This window comes from Mauremys reevesii, linkage group 2, assembly GCF_016161935.1.
Source record: "Mauremys reevesii isolate NIE-2019 linkage group 2, ASM1616193v1, whole genome shotgun sequence".
NCBI classification, from domain to species: domain Eukaryota; kingdom Metazoa; phylum Chordata; order Testudines; family Geoemydidae; genus Mauremys; species Mauremys reevesii.
Window position 1 is genome coordinate 101,430,021 of NC_052624.1, and position 15,181 is coordinate 101,445,201.

Here is a 15,181-nt window from a genome sequence, read left to right on the forward strand (position 1 = left end):
TTACCCTTAGGTGGATTAAACTGCATTTGATAGAACCCAAAACTGCCATTTTGTGGGGAAATCAGCTCAGGGGCTACACAGTAATCAGACAGGTGAAGCTCAAGCACAGTGGACTTCACACTCATTACCAGTCATGGGATGATGCCCAAGGAATGAACATACTTTAACAGCTTTGGATGATAATAGTGCCTTTTATCACCTCACCCATCAGAGAAACACAACAGCCACTGAGCAGAAACATGGCAGCTTTTGATAAGAATATGGCAGTGTCACAAAGCAGCAGTGGGGAAGACTACCTTTCCAAAACTGATACCACAGTCAGAAGAAGTTAGGTGGTGAGAACAATCACCCAAACTGAAGTTTGGCCAGGGATAACACCTGATTTTTGCAGAAGTGCCATGACTACTTTAATGACCATCCACAGTAAAGATCTCAGCTTCACGTCTTATTTGAACATGGGAACCTCCAGCATGCAAAGTTTCCTCAGCCAGACAGCATTATGTAACACTGACGCGACACATAAAGCCACCACTATCCGTTCTTCTAGCACTTTGGTTTTCATTCTAAGCCCCCCCTTGGATTGTGAAAGCTGCCACATTTGAAGCCAAAGGTGGCAAGATTTGCACCTACTTCAGTATCACACACTTTGAACCTACTATAAATTGACAGTAGGCAGATCTTATTGGACAACAATATCAATAAGAGTCCTTAAAAGAGTTATTTATGCTAAGGCACTTCAGACACTGAGCTTTTTACCCAGAGGTTTTTCTTGCTCCAGCATCCTCCCCCATATAGGCAGGTATACCACCTTCTGATGCCAAGAGAAAACATAACTGGAAGCAAAATACTTACTGACTAAAGGAAGGAAGGGGCAGCTTGCAGTACTCTGCCAAAAAATGGCCTCCTTAGGGTTGCAAAAGCTTGTGTCTCTGAGATTTAAAGGCCCAACCACAAAATGCTTGGCTCTCCCAGATTTAAAGGGCCAGGTGCCAGAAAAGTCTTTGCTGGAAAATACCCCTGAAAAATGCTAACAGTGGTGACTGGGAAGCTGAGGAGATTCTAATATAACAGTTAAAAGGGCTTCACTTGTTTTTTATTTCAATGTACTCACATTTCCCCTTCAGTCTCCCATGCTCTCTCATACACACATAGCATGCCACTGCCCCATTCTCTCTGGCCCACTGGTACCCCAGCCACCAGAGAGCAACAATTTCATTTCATAGCAACTGATGAGATTGTGACATTTGTTTTCATTCTGCCCTGGAATGAAACCAAAACCTTTCAAACATTTTCACATAAGCATTACTGTCAAAATGTCAATTTTCAGAGTGAAAGCTGAATGCTTTGATTGGGGCCTGTACTTGCATGCAGCCTTGTAGTTAGGCAACTAGTTGGGGATGTGGGAAACCCAGGTTCAAGTCCCTGATGCTCCTGATTCTGAGCAAAGTTCTCTGTCCCAGATCACTCTGAATGAGGCAGAATAGGGACTAGACTATGGGGTCTCCCACATTCCTTCCTACCACTGGGCAGTAGAACATAAGGCCACATATTTTCTGTCACAAAAAAAAAGAGCAGTAGTGGGGGTGTTGCCGGCAAAGAGGGCCGAGGACAGCAACAGGGGGGGTTCATTGCCCGGTGTGCGCCGCACTAATTAACACACCAGGGTGGAGAAGCAATACCAAGTTTATTTGAGCCCAAATAAGGTGCAAGGGAGACATAGCAATCTCAAATCCTGCACACAGATACAAACAGCTCTCTCTCGTTATACATGATTTCAGCTAAGCATTTCCATTCCCCCCACACTCCTCATCCCCCTTTACCCCCCTTCTTGCCCCTCCCGTCTATTCCCATGTACCAAATACACTTTGCAATAGCAATTACACTAAACAAGTTAAATCATACTTGGCAAAAACCACTTTAGCTCGTTAGTAACTCTTCTGTGAACAGTTATCTTGTTTTACTCCCTCTTTGAGCAAGCAGGCTCATTATAGCAGGCCTTGTTATTACCTTCTGGTGCAGGTGTTGTAACTGATAACCATTCTTTGTTGCCGGCCTGTTAGGTCAATTAAAGTTCAGACATAAACATGGAAGCACTTTGGTCAGACATGGAGTGACTTTAGTTCATTCAGGCCTACTACAAAAGGCTTTATTGACACTTATGGTTTTCCACCCTCCTGAGTTACCTAGAGTCATGCCTAGTGACACCAACAGGGGTGAAATCAGAACTCCTGATTTACACTACACTTTGGCCCCACCCTTAAATGGACTGGCTCCCTGGGCAAATACCAAGCTGTCTTCTGGGATCTCAGTTTGGGCCTGCCCCTTCTCTCTTCCATTTGCAGCATCAGATTTAAGCCAAACCAAAACAAACAGTCAAATAGCTCGGTCTGTAATATGGACTCCTAATGCACAGGATTAGGAGTTACAAGGGGGTCCTAATTCAGGGGTGAGGCCAGAGACTGAGACAAGGAGGTCTGTGAGCTGCATATGAAGAACTGCACTGAGGTTCTGCCTCAGAGATGCTCGTGGGAAGTGGATTCCAAAGCACCAAGTTTTTCCTTTTCAGAACTGCTGGAACATATTCCTCAGCAGTGCCTTAAATGAATCCTCCAGCTCATGCAGAAGCTAGTTCAGTTAATAGTCTCAAATTCCTCCAGCCCTTATCTACTACCCATCTCCCCAGGCTCAGCTCAGCTACCAGGGCTGGTTTTGGCTTGAGAATTTGGCCCACGTTCTCTCAATGTCTCTGAGGAGGAGGAGTATTCTAGTAACTATGGAGCCGAGTATTTGCCATAAACCTGAATTATTTGAATGCATATTAAATATTTCTAGAGGTAGGGTGTGAGACCCGGATTCCTTTTGGTGCCAACTGGCAGCACGTGGGTGTACAGGGGTCCCTGGATAGGATATCTGCATAATAGTTCCCCAAAGGATTACATGTGAGAGCAGCCCACTGGTCGTCATAATCATTGTGAACTGTCTGTATGGATAATATTTAAGAAGTTATGTATCTATACTGAAAATTGTGCTCTTCAGGCCATGGAGTTAAGACAGGTTACCAGGTGGTGACAGACTTCAGAGATGTTCCTTTCAGGCAGGAGGTAACTGACACCTATCTTCCTGTCTGGCCATATATGTACTGTGTATTGTATGCCTCACGGTATATGCCTATTTCCATACTAAGCCAAGTGCTAACAGAGAGATTGCCAAATCTACAAGAAAGGACATCTACATGATGAGGCAAACAGCAGGGGCTGTCCTGTTTTCACTAAAGACAAAGAATATGTCTGGTATATCTTGGAGTGCAGGAGGACACATAGAATCCTTCACTTAGGAGGTAAACTGACAGTGTTCACGTCTCATGAAAGAAGGGTCACAGCCAGCCTGGGTGTGCAATGCACATGGATGGCTTGCTCAAACGGGGCAAACAATACCAGATGTGGCGCATCTCCCTTTGGAGGTGCACCAGCCAGCCCCCTTTGGAGTACCGCCACCAGAAGCTCTCAAGAAGTTGGGGGGGGGGCAGGAGGTCGTCCTGCCCATGCTCCACCCCAAGGCCCCACTTCCACTTGGCCTCTTCCCCCAAGGCCCGGCCCACGCTGCTCCTCTTCCCCCAAGGCCCTACCCTTTCGCCGCCTCTTCCTGCTGTGTGTGCCTCTCCACTCCCTCCCCCTTGTCACTTGCCCTTAAGGCGGGAAAAAAGTGATGGGGGCAGAGAGGAGTGAGTGGCAGGCAAGGTGGCCTTGTGGGAGGAGGTGGAAAGGAGCAAGCAGTAGGTGGGGGGGCTTGGGAGAAGAGGCAGAGTGGGGCGGAGCTTCAGAGGAAGAGGTTGAGCAGGAGTAGTGCCTCAAGGTGGGGCAGGGGTGAAGCACATGCAGGGCCTTAGGGGAAGGAGGCCAAGCGGGGCTTCAGGGCGGAGCGGGGGCAAAGCCACAGTCTGGGTGCCAGTGGCCCCCACCACTTCTAGGGCACTTTCGGCGCTTGTGCCCAACCTGCCCAAATGCAAGAATCACCCTGTGTATTACCGCCTATGGTAATACACTAATAGGAATGAATGTATCCCACTAATTAAGTCTATGCTCTAGAATGCCCCTTATGATTTCATTTCCTATGGTTCCAATTGGTTCCAATACTTGCTCCTACTTGAAGCTCTGTGCTTTGTTAAATAAACTTATACTTGATTTCACTATGTACAAAACTAAGCACTGTGTGTTAAGCAGAGTGGTGAGCTGAGGTGGAACTGACAAACTGGAATGCAGTGTTTCTTTGGAAGCAGCAGATCAGTGAATACTGCCTGTGTCCGGTGGACCGGGAGCTGGACACTCCAGGTAAATGCTCAGAGGGCTTGAGGGTTGGCATGTGTCTATCACTAACCATTAGAGTGACATAGGTGGCCCATAGGGAAAAGCTTGTGTTGCCTATAGCTGGTGGCTCTGACCGCTGGAAGGCAGAGACAAGACTTTCTCATGCTAAGGGCAGGTGGTAGCAAGGTCCCTCACAACCGTGGGCAGCATCACAGCTGTTGGATTCTGGAGAAAGTTCCAGCTCAGGTCTTAGGGCCTGATCTCCTTACTCTACTAGGTGCACAACTCTCATGACTTCAGTAGAAGTGCTTCATGCATATGGCTTCTTGGATAGGACTCTCTTTTCTCTAAGCTGGTATGAAAAGGTTGGGAACTAGCTTTCAAATGTATGAAACAAAAGCATTGTGCTGCTATGGTTTTAATTCATATTGCTGGGTTATTCTTCTGAGAATAAATGTTTAGGTGGACTAATTCTACCCCATTTTACAATCCCTGCCCAAAATGCATCTTGTCTAACAAGAATAATATTATTTGCATATAATTTCTCTCCGCAGCACACCTGTCATGTGAATTATGAGTAACTCAGCACTCTCGTACCATGCAAGTGATCACAGGAGTCAGCCCATAATTTAGATTTAACGAGGCAGTTTTTTCAAAGCTATAAGCAGCTGCTAATTAAAACCATTTGAGGATGAACAGTTATGCCCCTAAAATAATCTTACAATGTTATTATTGGAAAACACATACAGAGCTCATTTTGCTTTTTTCTAGGAATCTAAAGTTCGAAACATAAGAATAGCACCCCAAAATTAAACTGCAAAAATGTATTAAACGATTAAAAACTGAAGTGCTTTGAGGTGGTGCCACTGTACCCCAGGCATGTAGCCCCTTCATGCTGTAGGAATTGTGTAAGGCACTTGAGAACCAGGCCCACAAATGTTTCGCCACACGCTCCACTCTGCACAGGAAACTTTTACGTGAGGGGAAGCTGGGAATAGAGTTTGCAGTTCTGTCAGACGTGGATGTGGCTTCACCTACACCAAAAGTTGCGGACTGGCGGGAAAAAAGGGCAGTCAGTCAGGTACATTTAGGTGGGTGCAGTTTCCAGTCAGTGTAGGAGATAGGAAAGTGGGAGTCAGAGAGAATCATAAGGGAAGGGAGCGGGACTGGGATAACTGCCAATGAGAGAGAAAAAGAGAGCACAATGCAAGAGCAATGAGGGGCATTTTAAAAACACTCATCATTTGTTAGCCAGCAGCCTCGCTCTCCTCTCTGTGCTTACAGTGGCGGTTGGAATGTTTTCTGGGGAGTGTTCTTCAGCCTGAGCCAAGAGAGCTCTGCCAGAGACTGGAACAGGCTGATATGGTCCAGCTCAGTGGCCCACCATGGGGGAGCAAGGCACTTTATTGAGAGTGGGTGAGGGACGAAATTATTAAACTGATTTAACAGATGGGAAAACCAAAGCCACAGAGTGAGTCAGCAGCATAGCCAAAGCTGGGCCCCCAAACTCCTGTCGCCAGGGCCCTGCGCTAACCATTAGGTAGCCCTGTTTCTAGTATTTCTTACAAGCTTGTTCTGACATCAATAATTAACATATGTGATGTGATCTGAGATTCAAAAGGGAGCTAGGTGGGCAGCTTAGGGATCAATTGGGAACCACCTATACCTCAAGCCTAAAAGCACTCCGTGCAGTCCCCCCACCTGATTTGATACCTGATACTATCGGTAGGCAATTTTCTGTTTGCATGAGAGTCCTTTAATCCAAGGCCAACATGAATTATTTTTTCCAATAAGATTTTATGAGCCACAGTATTACAAGATTTACCAAAATCCAGCAGCCATCTTCTTTTTAAATATAACTCTCTAGGGGATTGAAGGGCAGTTCTGCTTAAAAACAAATGTATTACTTCTACTGCACTGCTGCATCCACTAATTTCAGAGAGACAAGGTGAGTGAGGTAATATTTCTTATTGGATCAGCTTCTGTTGGTGAAAGAGACAAGCTTGCAAGGGGCACAGAGCTCTTCTTCAGGTCTGGGAAAGGTACTCAGAATGTCACAGCTAAATGCAAGGTTGAACTAATCGTTTAGCATACGTAGTTAACACATATTGTAAGAGACCATTCAAGGTGAAGTGGCCAATAACACTTCTGCAGTCATAGGTCAAAGGGGAAGGGAGCGTAGTGGGTTACAGATTGTTTTAATTAGCCATAAATCCAATGTCTTTATAAAAAACATATTTAGTCTATAGCAAAGTTATAAATTTAAGCTCCCAGGCTCGCCTTTTGAAAGTGTTGTGCAGGTTTCCTTTGAGATTGAGGACTGATGAGTCAGATATAGACTGATTGCTTTGTGAAAAGTGTTCACCCACAGGTGTTTTTGTCTTTTACCATTTTCCTGTGAGTTCATTCGAGAGTGTAGTGATTGTCTGATTTCACCCACATAGTTGTTATTGGGGCATTCACTGCACTGGATGAAATATACCACATGTTGTGATAGGAGTGTGTAGGATCCATGGATCTTGAAAGGTGTGTTGTGAAGTTGGAGCAGTGGAGCTGTGTTTAGAGGTTTTGCATCTGGTGTTATGGCAGAGTCCGGTGCCCCTGTAAGTGAATGTGTCCAGGTCCCAGCGGAGTTTGCTTTTGATGATGAGCTTGGTGTAGCTGGGGATTGTTTGAAGGCCAGAAGAGGGGGGTTCATAAAAGATTTCTTTCAGGATGTGGTTCCCCATTGAGTATGGGTTGATACATGACAACTAGGGGTGTGTGGTTAGAGGTGGTTTTTTCCATATTGAAACAGTTCTCTTGGGATATTTGAGTGCCCCATTCCATGATGTGATCTACTTCTCTAGTGGAGTGTCCTTGTTTGGTGAAGGCAGTTTTACATGTTCTAAGGTGTGTATCCTGGATTTTCTCTTCTGAGCATATTTTTGGTATCTGAGTGCGTGGCAATAGGTAGATTCCTTGGTGTGTTTGTGGTGGTTACTGGCTCTGTGAAGGTAAGGGTCTGTGATCTGTGGTTTCTTGTATATAGTTGTCCGGGGGGTTCCATTGTTAAAGCTCATCATGATGTTCAGAAAGTTTATGCTGGCGTGAGAGTGTTCTAGAGCGTGTTTGATGGATGGGTTGTGGACATTGAAGTCTAATAACAGCTATTACCTCACCCACCTTTTCTCTCTAATATCATAGGACCAACATGGCTACATCACTGCAAATCCACTAATTCTGTAATCCTCTAACACATAGGATTGCCAGGCTGGATCATAGCAGTGGTCCATCTAATCCAGTATTCTGTCTCCAACAGTGGTTAATAGCAGCTGTTCAGAGAAAGGAGCATCAAACCCTGCAGTAGTAATAATGGGATAATCTACCTCCAGGGAAATTTTTCTTCTGATCTCAATAATTAGAGATAGACTTGTACCCAGAAGCATGAGGATTTATATCCCTTTCAAAATTTGTGTGTATGGGTTTTTTAAATATTCACTATTATAAATATGGACGTTCTTGTTATAAATATGATGCCCAGGGTATTTTTTTTATATAATATGTCTAGGCTGTTGGCTTCATGTGATCTTGTGACAGTGAGTTCCACATATTAATCATTTGTTGTGTGAAAAGGCATTTCCTTGTACATTTTGAAATTGCCACCTTTCAGGGCTTGGCTACACTTACAAGTTGCAGCGCTGGTGGAGGCTTTCCAGCGCTGCAATTACACCCCGTCCACACTTGCAGGGCACAACCAGCGCTGCAACTCCCTGGTTGCAGCGCTGGCTGAAAACCCATCCCGGCAGGGGTATAAGGAGTGCAGCGCTGGTGATCCAGCGCTGCTCAGCAGGTGTGGACACTCACCAGCGCTTTAATTGTCCTCCAGGGAATAAGGAGTTATCCCAGAATTCCTGTTCAGCCACTCTGCTCATCAGTTTGCACTCTACTGCTCTTGCCTCAGGTGACCCGCCCTTTAAATGCCCGGGAATTTTAAAAATCTCCTTCCTGTTTGCTGCAGCCAGGTGTGTGTGGAGTGCAATCAGTTAATCTTTCCAGGTGACCATGCCTCCACGCGGCAAACGAGCCCCAGCATGGAGCAATGGCGAGCTGATGGACCTCATCAGTGTTTGGGGGGAGGAATCTGTGCAGGCACAGCTGCGCTCCAGCCGTAGGAATTACGATATCTTTGAGCAGGTATCAAGGTCCATGCTGGATAGGGGCCATGATCGGGACGCACTACAATGCAGGGTGAAAGTTAAAGAGCTGCGGAGTGCCTATTACAAAGCCCGCGAGGGCAATCGCCGATCCGGAGCTGCCCCCACGACCTGCCGTTTTTACAGGACGATGGACGCGCTATTTGGGGGTGACCCCACTGCCAATCCCAGGACAACGATGGACACTTCTGAGCAGGCTGGGGGACAGGAGGAGGAGGAGGCGGAGGCGGAGGCGGAGGCAGGGGGGGAGGAAACCGCGAGTGAAGCTCCTGGGATAGGGGAAGACACCCCAGAGTGGGCATGCAGCCAGGAGCTCTTCTCAAGCCAGGAGGAAAGTACCCAATCGCAGCAGCCAGCAGTTGCAGAAGGACAAGCAGAGGAGCGGGTTACCGGTAAGCGGCTTTTATTTTCTGGGTGGAAATGTTTCTGGAGAGGAAGAGGGGTTATGGCTGCGTGCATGCCAGACTAGATGTGGAATAGCCCGTTGATGTGGTCTATCACGTCGCAGTAATCTGCTTCAGTTATCTCAGCAAAAGTTTCATCCAGAGCGTGGGCAATATGCCTGCGCAGGTTTATAGGCAGAGCCACTGTGTTCCTTGTCCCAGTCACGCTGACGCGTCCGCGCCACTGTGCTGCGAGTGGTGGGGGGACCATTTCTGAACACAGGCAAGCCGTATAGGGTCCCGGGCGGAATCCACATTGCTCTAAAAGAGCCTCCCGCTGTTCCCTAGTGACTCGCAGCAAGGAGACATCTTCCAGGATTAACTCCTGTGAAAAATGTTGGGAGACTCTTTAGTGAAGAGATAGGGAGATAGTGAAGATCACCCCTGCAGCTGCATCTTCACTCAACCCCTCTATCACTGCAGATTACCCGAAGCAACCAGCTCCCCTCTATCAATCAAGCCCCACTTCTCCCTCTATAAGCACCCCTCACTCACCATTTCGTGGCTTCTGTCGTGTTATGCGTGTGGTAAAAGAATGCTAAAGTGAGAACTCCCTCAGTGTAACAATTCATGTCTGGAGATAGTGGATACAATGCTGCCCCTGTTAAATGTTGTCATTTCTGGGTTTCTACAGTGACCTTGACTACTGGACTGAGCAGATGTTCCACAGCACAGAGGCTTCAAAATTTGAGAAAAAAACCCCGAAAGAGCAAAGAGGACATGCTGAAAACTGTTCTTCATCACTCTGCTAGAGAGAGTAAGGAATTGAAGGAGTGGAGAGAGAAGGAAAGCAGGATCCGCAAGAGAAATGCAGTGGCCAAGAGGAAAAGCACAGAGCGGCTGCTAAGCATCCTGTCGCGCCAAGCGGACTCTATCGAGTCACTCGTTGCCATGCAAGCAGAGCACTACCGTGCTACTCCCCCACCCCCCCGTCCCAAAGCTTTTTGCCTTGTGCCCCAATGTCAGCTCAAACCACCTTTCCCCAGCATTCAGGTTCTTACCACCACCACCTGCCTCCAACACCTGTAAACAGCACTCCAGACAGGACATATGCAAACTTGTGACTGTACAGTTCACCAACCCACACCCCTGCCCTCTTGTGTTCATGAAATGTTGTGTGTCTGTCTGTCAAGGAAGTTATTTTATTTTCAATAAAACAATTCTTGGCTTTGAAAACAAACAGTCTTTATTATAGCAGATAGTGAAAGATACCTTAGCCCAGTAAAGAAAGAGGCACTGCAAATCATTTTAGGGGTAATAGAATAACAGTGTAAACAGTGCAATTCACTCCCATGCAAGGCAGCAAACATTACTGTTGGCTTTCAGCCTCAAATTCTTCCCTCAAGGCATCCCTAATCCTTGTAGCCCTGTGCTGGGCTTCTCTATTAGCCCTGCTCTCTGGCTGTGCAAATTCAGCCTCCAGGACTTGAACCTCGGTGGTCCATGCCTGACTGAATGTTTCACCCTTCCCTTCACAAATATTATGGAGGGTACAGCAAGCGGATATAACCGCGGGGATGCTGCTTTCCCCCAAGTCTAGCTTCCCATACAGAGATCTCCAGCGAGCTTTTAAACGGCCAAAAGCACACTCCACAGTCATTCGGCACCGGCTCAGCCTGTAGTTGAACCGGTCCTTGCTCCTGTCAAGCTTCCCTGTATAGGGTTTCATGAGCCAAGGCAGTAACGGGTAAGCGGGGTCTCCAAGGATCACAATGGGCATTTCGACGTCCCCTACTGTGATCTTCCTGTCTGGGAAAAAAGTCCCTGCCTGCATCTTCCTGAACAGGCCACTGTTCCGAAAGATGCGTGCATCATGCACCTTTCCAGGCCAGCCTGTGTAAATGTCAATGAAACGCCCGCGGTGATCCACAAGCGCCTGGAGAACCATAGAGAAATACCCCTTACGATTAATGTACTCTGATGCCAGGTCAGGGGCGGGGGGCCAGAATAGGAATATGCGTCCCATCTATCGCCCCTCCACAGTTAGGGAAACCCATTTGTGCAAAGCCATCCACAATGTCCTGCACGCTCCCCAGAGTCACGGTCTTTCTTAGCAGGATGCGATTAATTGCCTTGCAAACTTGCATCAAAACGATTCCAACGGTCGACTTTCCCACTCCAAACTGGTTCCCGACCGACCGGTAGCTGTCTGGAGTTGCCAGCTTCCAGATTGCAATAGCCACCCGCTTTTCCACCGTCAGGGCAGCTCTCAATCTTGTGTCCTTGCGCCGCAGAGTGGGGGCGAGCTCAGCACACAGTCCCATGAAAGTGGCTTTTCTCATACGAAAGTTCTGCAGCCACTGCTCGTCATCCCAGACTTCCATGACGATGTGATCCCACCACTCAGTGCTGGTTTCCCGAGCCCAAAAGCGGCGTTCAACGGTGCTGAGCATTTCCGTGAATGCCACAAGCACTTTAGTGTCACACGCGGCAGGAGAATCGATATCGATATCATCGTCAGACTCCTCACTGTCACTTTGGAGCTGAAGGAATAGCTCGACTGCCAAACGTGTTGTGCTGGCGACACTCATCAGCAGAGTCCTCAGCAGCTCGGGCTCCATTTGCCACAGAAATCACGATTCACACAGAGAGTAAAACAGAAAGACACTCACAATGGTGCCAAACGTTGCCGGAAAGAGTGAATGCTGGGATGTGAAGCGATGCACCACGGGGCGTTGGCACACAGGAAGCGGAATGACCCGCACACTTCCTTCCCCTTCCCACAATACTCAGCGCCAAAATGGGACGAGGTGCTCTGTGGGATAGCTGCCCACAATGCACCTCTCAATACAGCGCTGGAAAGTGCTGCAAGTGTGGCCACACTGCAGCGCTGGCCCTACACAGCTGCATGACCAGCGCTGTAACTACCAGCGCTGCAACTTGTAAGTGTAGCCAAGCCCTCAGTTTCATTGAATGTCTCCTTTTTACATCAGTCTCTGACCAGATACTTAACACAATATTAACAACAAGGGGGGAAGAAAAGCAACCCCCAAATAAGGAAAGAACAGACTAATGTTCAGATAAATTAGATGTATTCAGGCCAGCAAGGCCTGATGAAATTCCCCCTAGAGTATTTAACACCTATCTGTAGCAATTTCAGACCATTAACAATTATCTTTGAGAACTCATGGAGGATGGGTGATGTCCCAGATGACTGAAGAAGGGCAAACATAGTATCTATATTAAAAAGGAGACTATAGAGGACCTGGGGAAGTATAGACCATCAACTTAACTTCAAAACATGGAACGATACTGGAAGAAATTATTAGACAATCAGTTTGTAAGTACCTAGAGGGTAATATGTTGATAAGTAATAGCAATATGAATTTGTCAAGAAAAAAACAAATCATGCCAAACCAACCAAATTTCCTTCTTTGACGGGGTTACTGGCCAAGTGGATGGGGGGAGCAGTAGAAGTGATGTATCTTGATTTTAGTAAAGCTTTCGACGTAGTCCCACGACATTCTGAAAGCAAACTAGGGAAATGTGATCTAGAATTACTATAAGGTGAGTGCAAAACTGGTTGAAAGACCATACTCAAAGAGTAGTTATCAATGGTTTGCTGTCAAACTGGGAAGATATGTCCAGTGGGATTCCACAGAGGTTTGTCCTGGGTCCAGTAGTAGTCAATAATTTGGATAATAGAGTGGCAAGTATGCTGATAAAATTTGTGGCTCACACCAACCTGGGAGGCATTGCAAACACTTTGGCAGATAAGATTAGAATTCAAAATGACCATAACAACTTGGCTAATTGCTCTGAAATCAACAAGATGACATTCAATACGAATAAGTGCAAAGTACTACACTTAGGAAGGAAAAAATCAAATGCATGATTACAAAATGGGGGATAACTGGCTAGGCAGTAGTATTGCTGAAAAGGATCTGGGGTTATAGTGGATCACAAATTGAATGTCAACAATGTGATGCAGTTTCAAAAAGGCCGATGGCATTCTGGGCTATATTATCAGAACTGTTGTATGTAAGACACTCCGCTCAACACTGGTGAGGCCTCAGCTGAGATATTGTTCTAGTTCTGAGTGTCATACTTTAAGAAAGATGGGGATAAACTGGAGAGTCCAGAGGAGAGCAACAAAACTGAGAAAACCTGACTTGCAGTTTTTTTTAACCTTTCCTTGTATATGTTTAATCTTGAGACCAGAAGACTAAGTGGGGATCTGATAACAGTCTTCAAATGTAAGGGGTGTTAGAGGGAGTATGGTGATCATTTGTTCCCCATGTCCACAGAAGGTAGGACAAGAACTAAGCATCTTAATTTGCAGCAAGGGAGATTTAGGTTAGATGTAAGGAATAACTTTCCAACTAGGAGGACAGTTAAACACTGGAATTGGCTTTCAAGGGAGGTTGTGGAATCTCCATCATTGAAGGTTTTTAAGACCAGGTTGGACAAACACCTGTCAGGGATGATCTAGGTTTACTTAGTCCTGCCTCAGTGCAGCCCTACATTTCTGTGAGTCTATGACTGATCTTTATGACTAGGGAAGAAAAAAAAAAAAAAGGAAAAAGATAAAAACCTCTAGATCCAGTTAAGTATCTCTGCAATACCCTTTCTGTTGAGAAGTGATACAGACTATTCATTTAGCTCCTCAGCAAGGTCCTTATACTTCTTAATCACTCCCTTGTGTCCAGCTCACCCACTTTGTGTTTCTGATATACTTTAAGCATTTCTTGCTATTTGCATTATACCTTCAAATTCTGTTTTAGCTCTAGTCCTCATTTCCTTTATGTAGTTATAGCCTACTCTAACTTATGTCACCTTCTGCCAGGTGTCAATGGCAGCAACAAGCTAGGTTCAGTCTGTCCAGGGGGGCTTAGCATGCCCCACACAACAGTTCTCTAATCCAGGGGTTCTCAAACTTGATTGCATCGCGACCCGCTTCTGACAACAGATATTACTACACGACCCCAGGATGGGGGACCAAAACCTAAGCCTGCCCGAGCCCCACTGCCCCAGGAGGGGTGGCCAAAGCCGAAGTCCAAGGGCTTCAGCCCCAGGCCAGGGGCCTGTAACCTGAGCCCTGCCAGCCTGGGCTGAAGCCCTTGGGCTCTAGCTTCAGCCCCAGGCAGTGGGGTTTGGTGTTCAGCCCTGGGCGGTGGTGCTTGGGTTTTGGCCCTGGGCCCCAGCAAGTCTAACGCCGGCCTTGGTGACCCCATTAAAACAGGGTCGCAACCCACTTCGGGGTCCCAACCCACAGTTTGAGAACCACTGCTCTAATCCAAATTCTCTCTAGCTCACACAGAAGCAGCCTGTGATCTTCTTAATAATCCAGCCATTCACTTTAGGGCATTGCATTGAACTGCCTTGACAAAGAAAGGTTTTGAATTTCTTTTGAGTCTGCTTTCAAAGACAAAAATTATTCAGGTCAAGCTATTGTCCATGGAGTAGTCTGGTTAACGCTGACAAAGACCTTTCATGATCAGTTCCCAAAGCCCTTATGCCTACACTTCACATCTGTCCTGAACGACAGTCATCTGCATTGAATGAAAAATTCCCTCCATTCTCTTCCCCATAGAAAGGGCATTATCAACACTTTTTCTCATTGCCTCAGAAATATGGAACTAGAGCTTCTACTTACTGGATTATTAAATTATATGACAAGTATCAAATAAATACATAGCTATATTTCCCAGAAGGTCAGCTGGTAGCTTAAGTTACTGAGTACAGTATAGTTCAGATACTGATTACCTTATAAAGAGCAATTCCTAAACCCTAATGAAAATGTAATGTATAGCGAGAGCCAACAAATTAACAACTGCCCTGACACTACATTGTGCTAATTGGAGTCTTCCTGAAATACAGGAGTCTTTGTTGATTATAAAGAAAAGGGCTACTCCAAACTGTACTTTTAATGAAGCAACTGTGTTCAGCTCTCCTGGTGTTTTGTTGTTCTCTCTTTCATGTTTATCTTTGGTTTATTTTAGGGGGAGGGTGGAGGTTCCAAAGAAATCCCTGTCACATTCATTTCCCCATCCCCAGCATATATCTGATGTGAGAAAAATAGTAGACAAAAATCTTTACTTAATGTACAAGTCACCCCCAGACATAGTGATTCTAATTTGTGTGTTCCAATACACTCTCATTATTATAGTGCCATCTGTAGTACAGAAGGCCATAGAGTGGGAAACTAGGGGTGGGATTTTGACAAGAACGGCATTGGCCTCACTGCTCCCATTGAAGTAAATGGTAGAACTCCCACTGATTTCAGTAGGTGCGGTAC

General features: G+C 46.2%; 1 long non-coding RNA gene across 3 annotated transcripts in view; it reads right to left on the minus strand.

Moving 5' to 3' along the window:
* Window positions 1-938, minus strand: part of LOC120398562 — a 63,650-nt gene extending 62,712 nt beyond the window's left edge. For 2 of the 3 annotated variants that reach the window (XR_005594536.1, XR_005594538.1), the window contains exon 1: window positions 853-936. This is a non-coding gene — a long non-coding RNA (uncharacterized LOC120398562). Of the gene's footprint in view, window positions 1-852 lie in introns of all 3 variants that reach the window. The other variant, XR_005594537.1, reaches the window with a different exon arrangement.
* Between the last annotated feature and the right edge of the window lie 14,243 nt (window positions 939-15,181).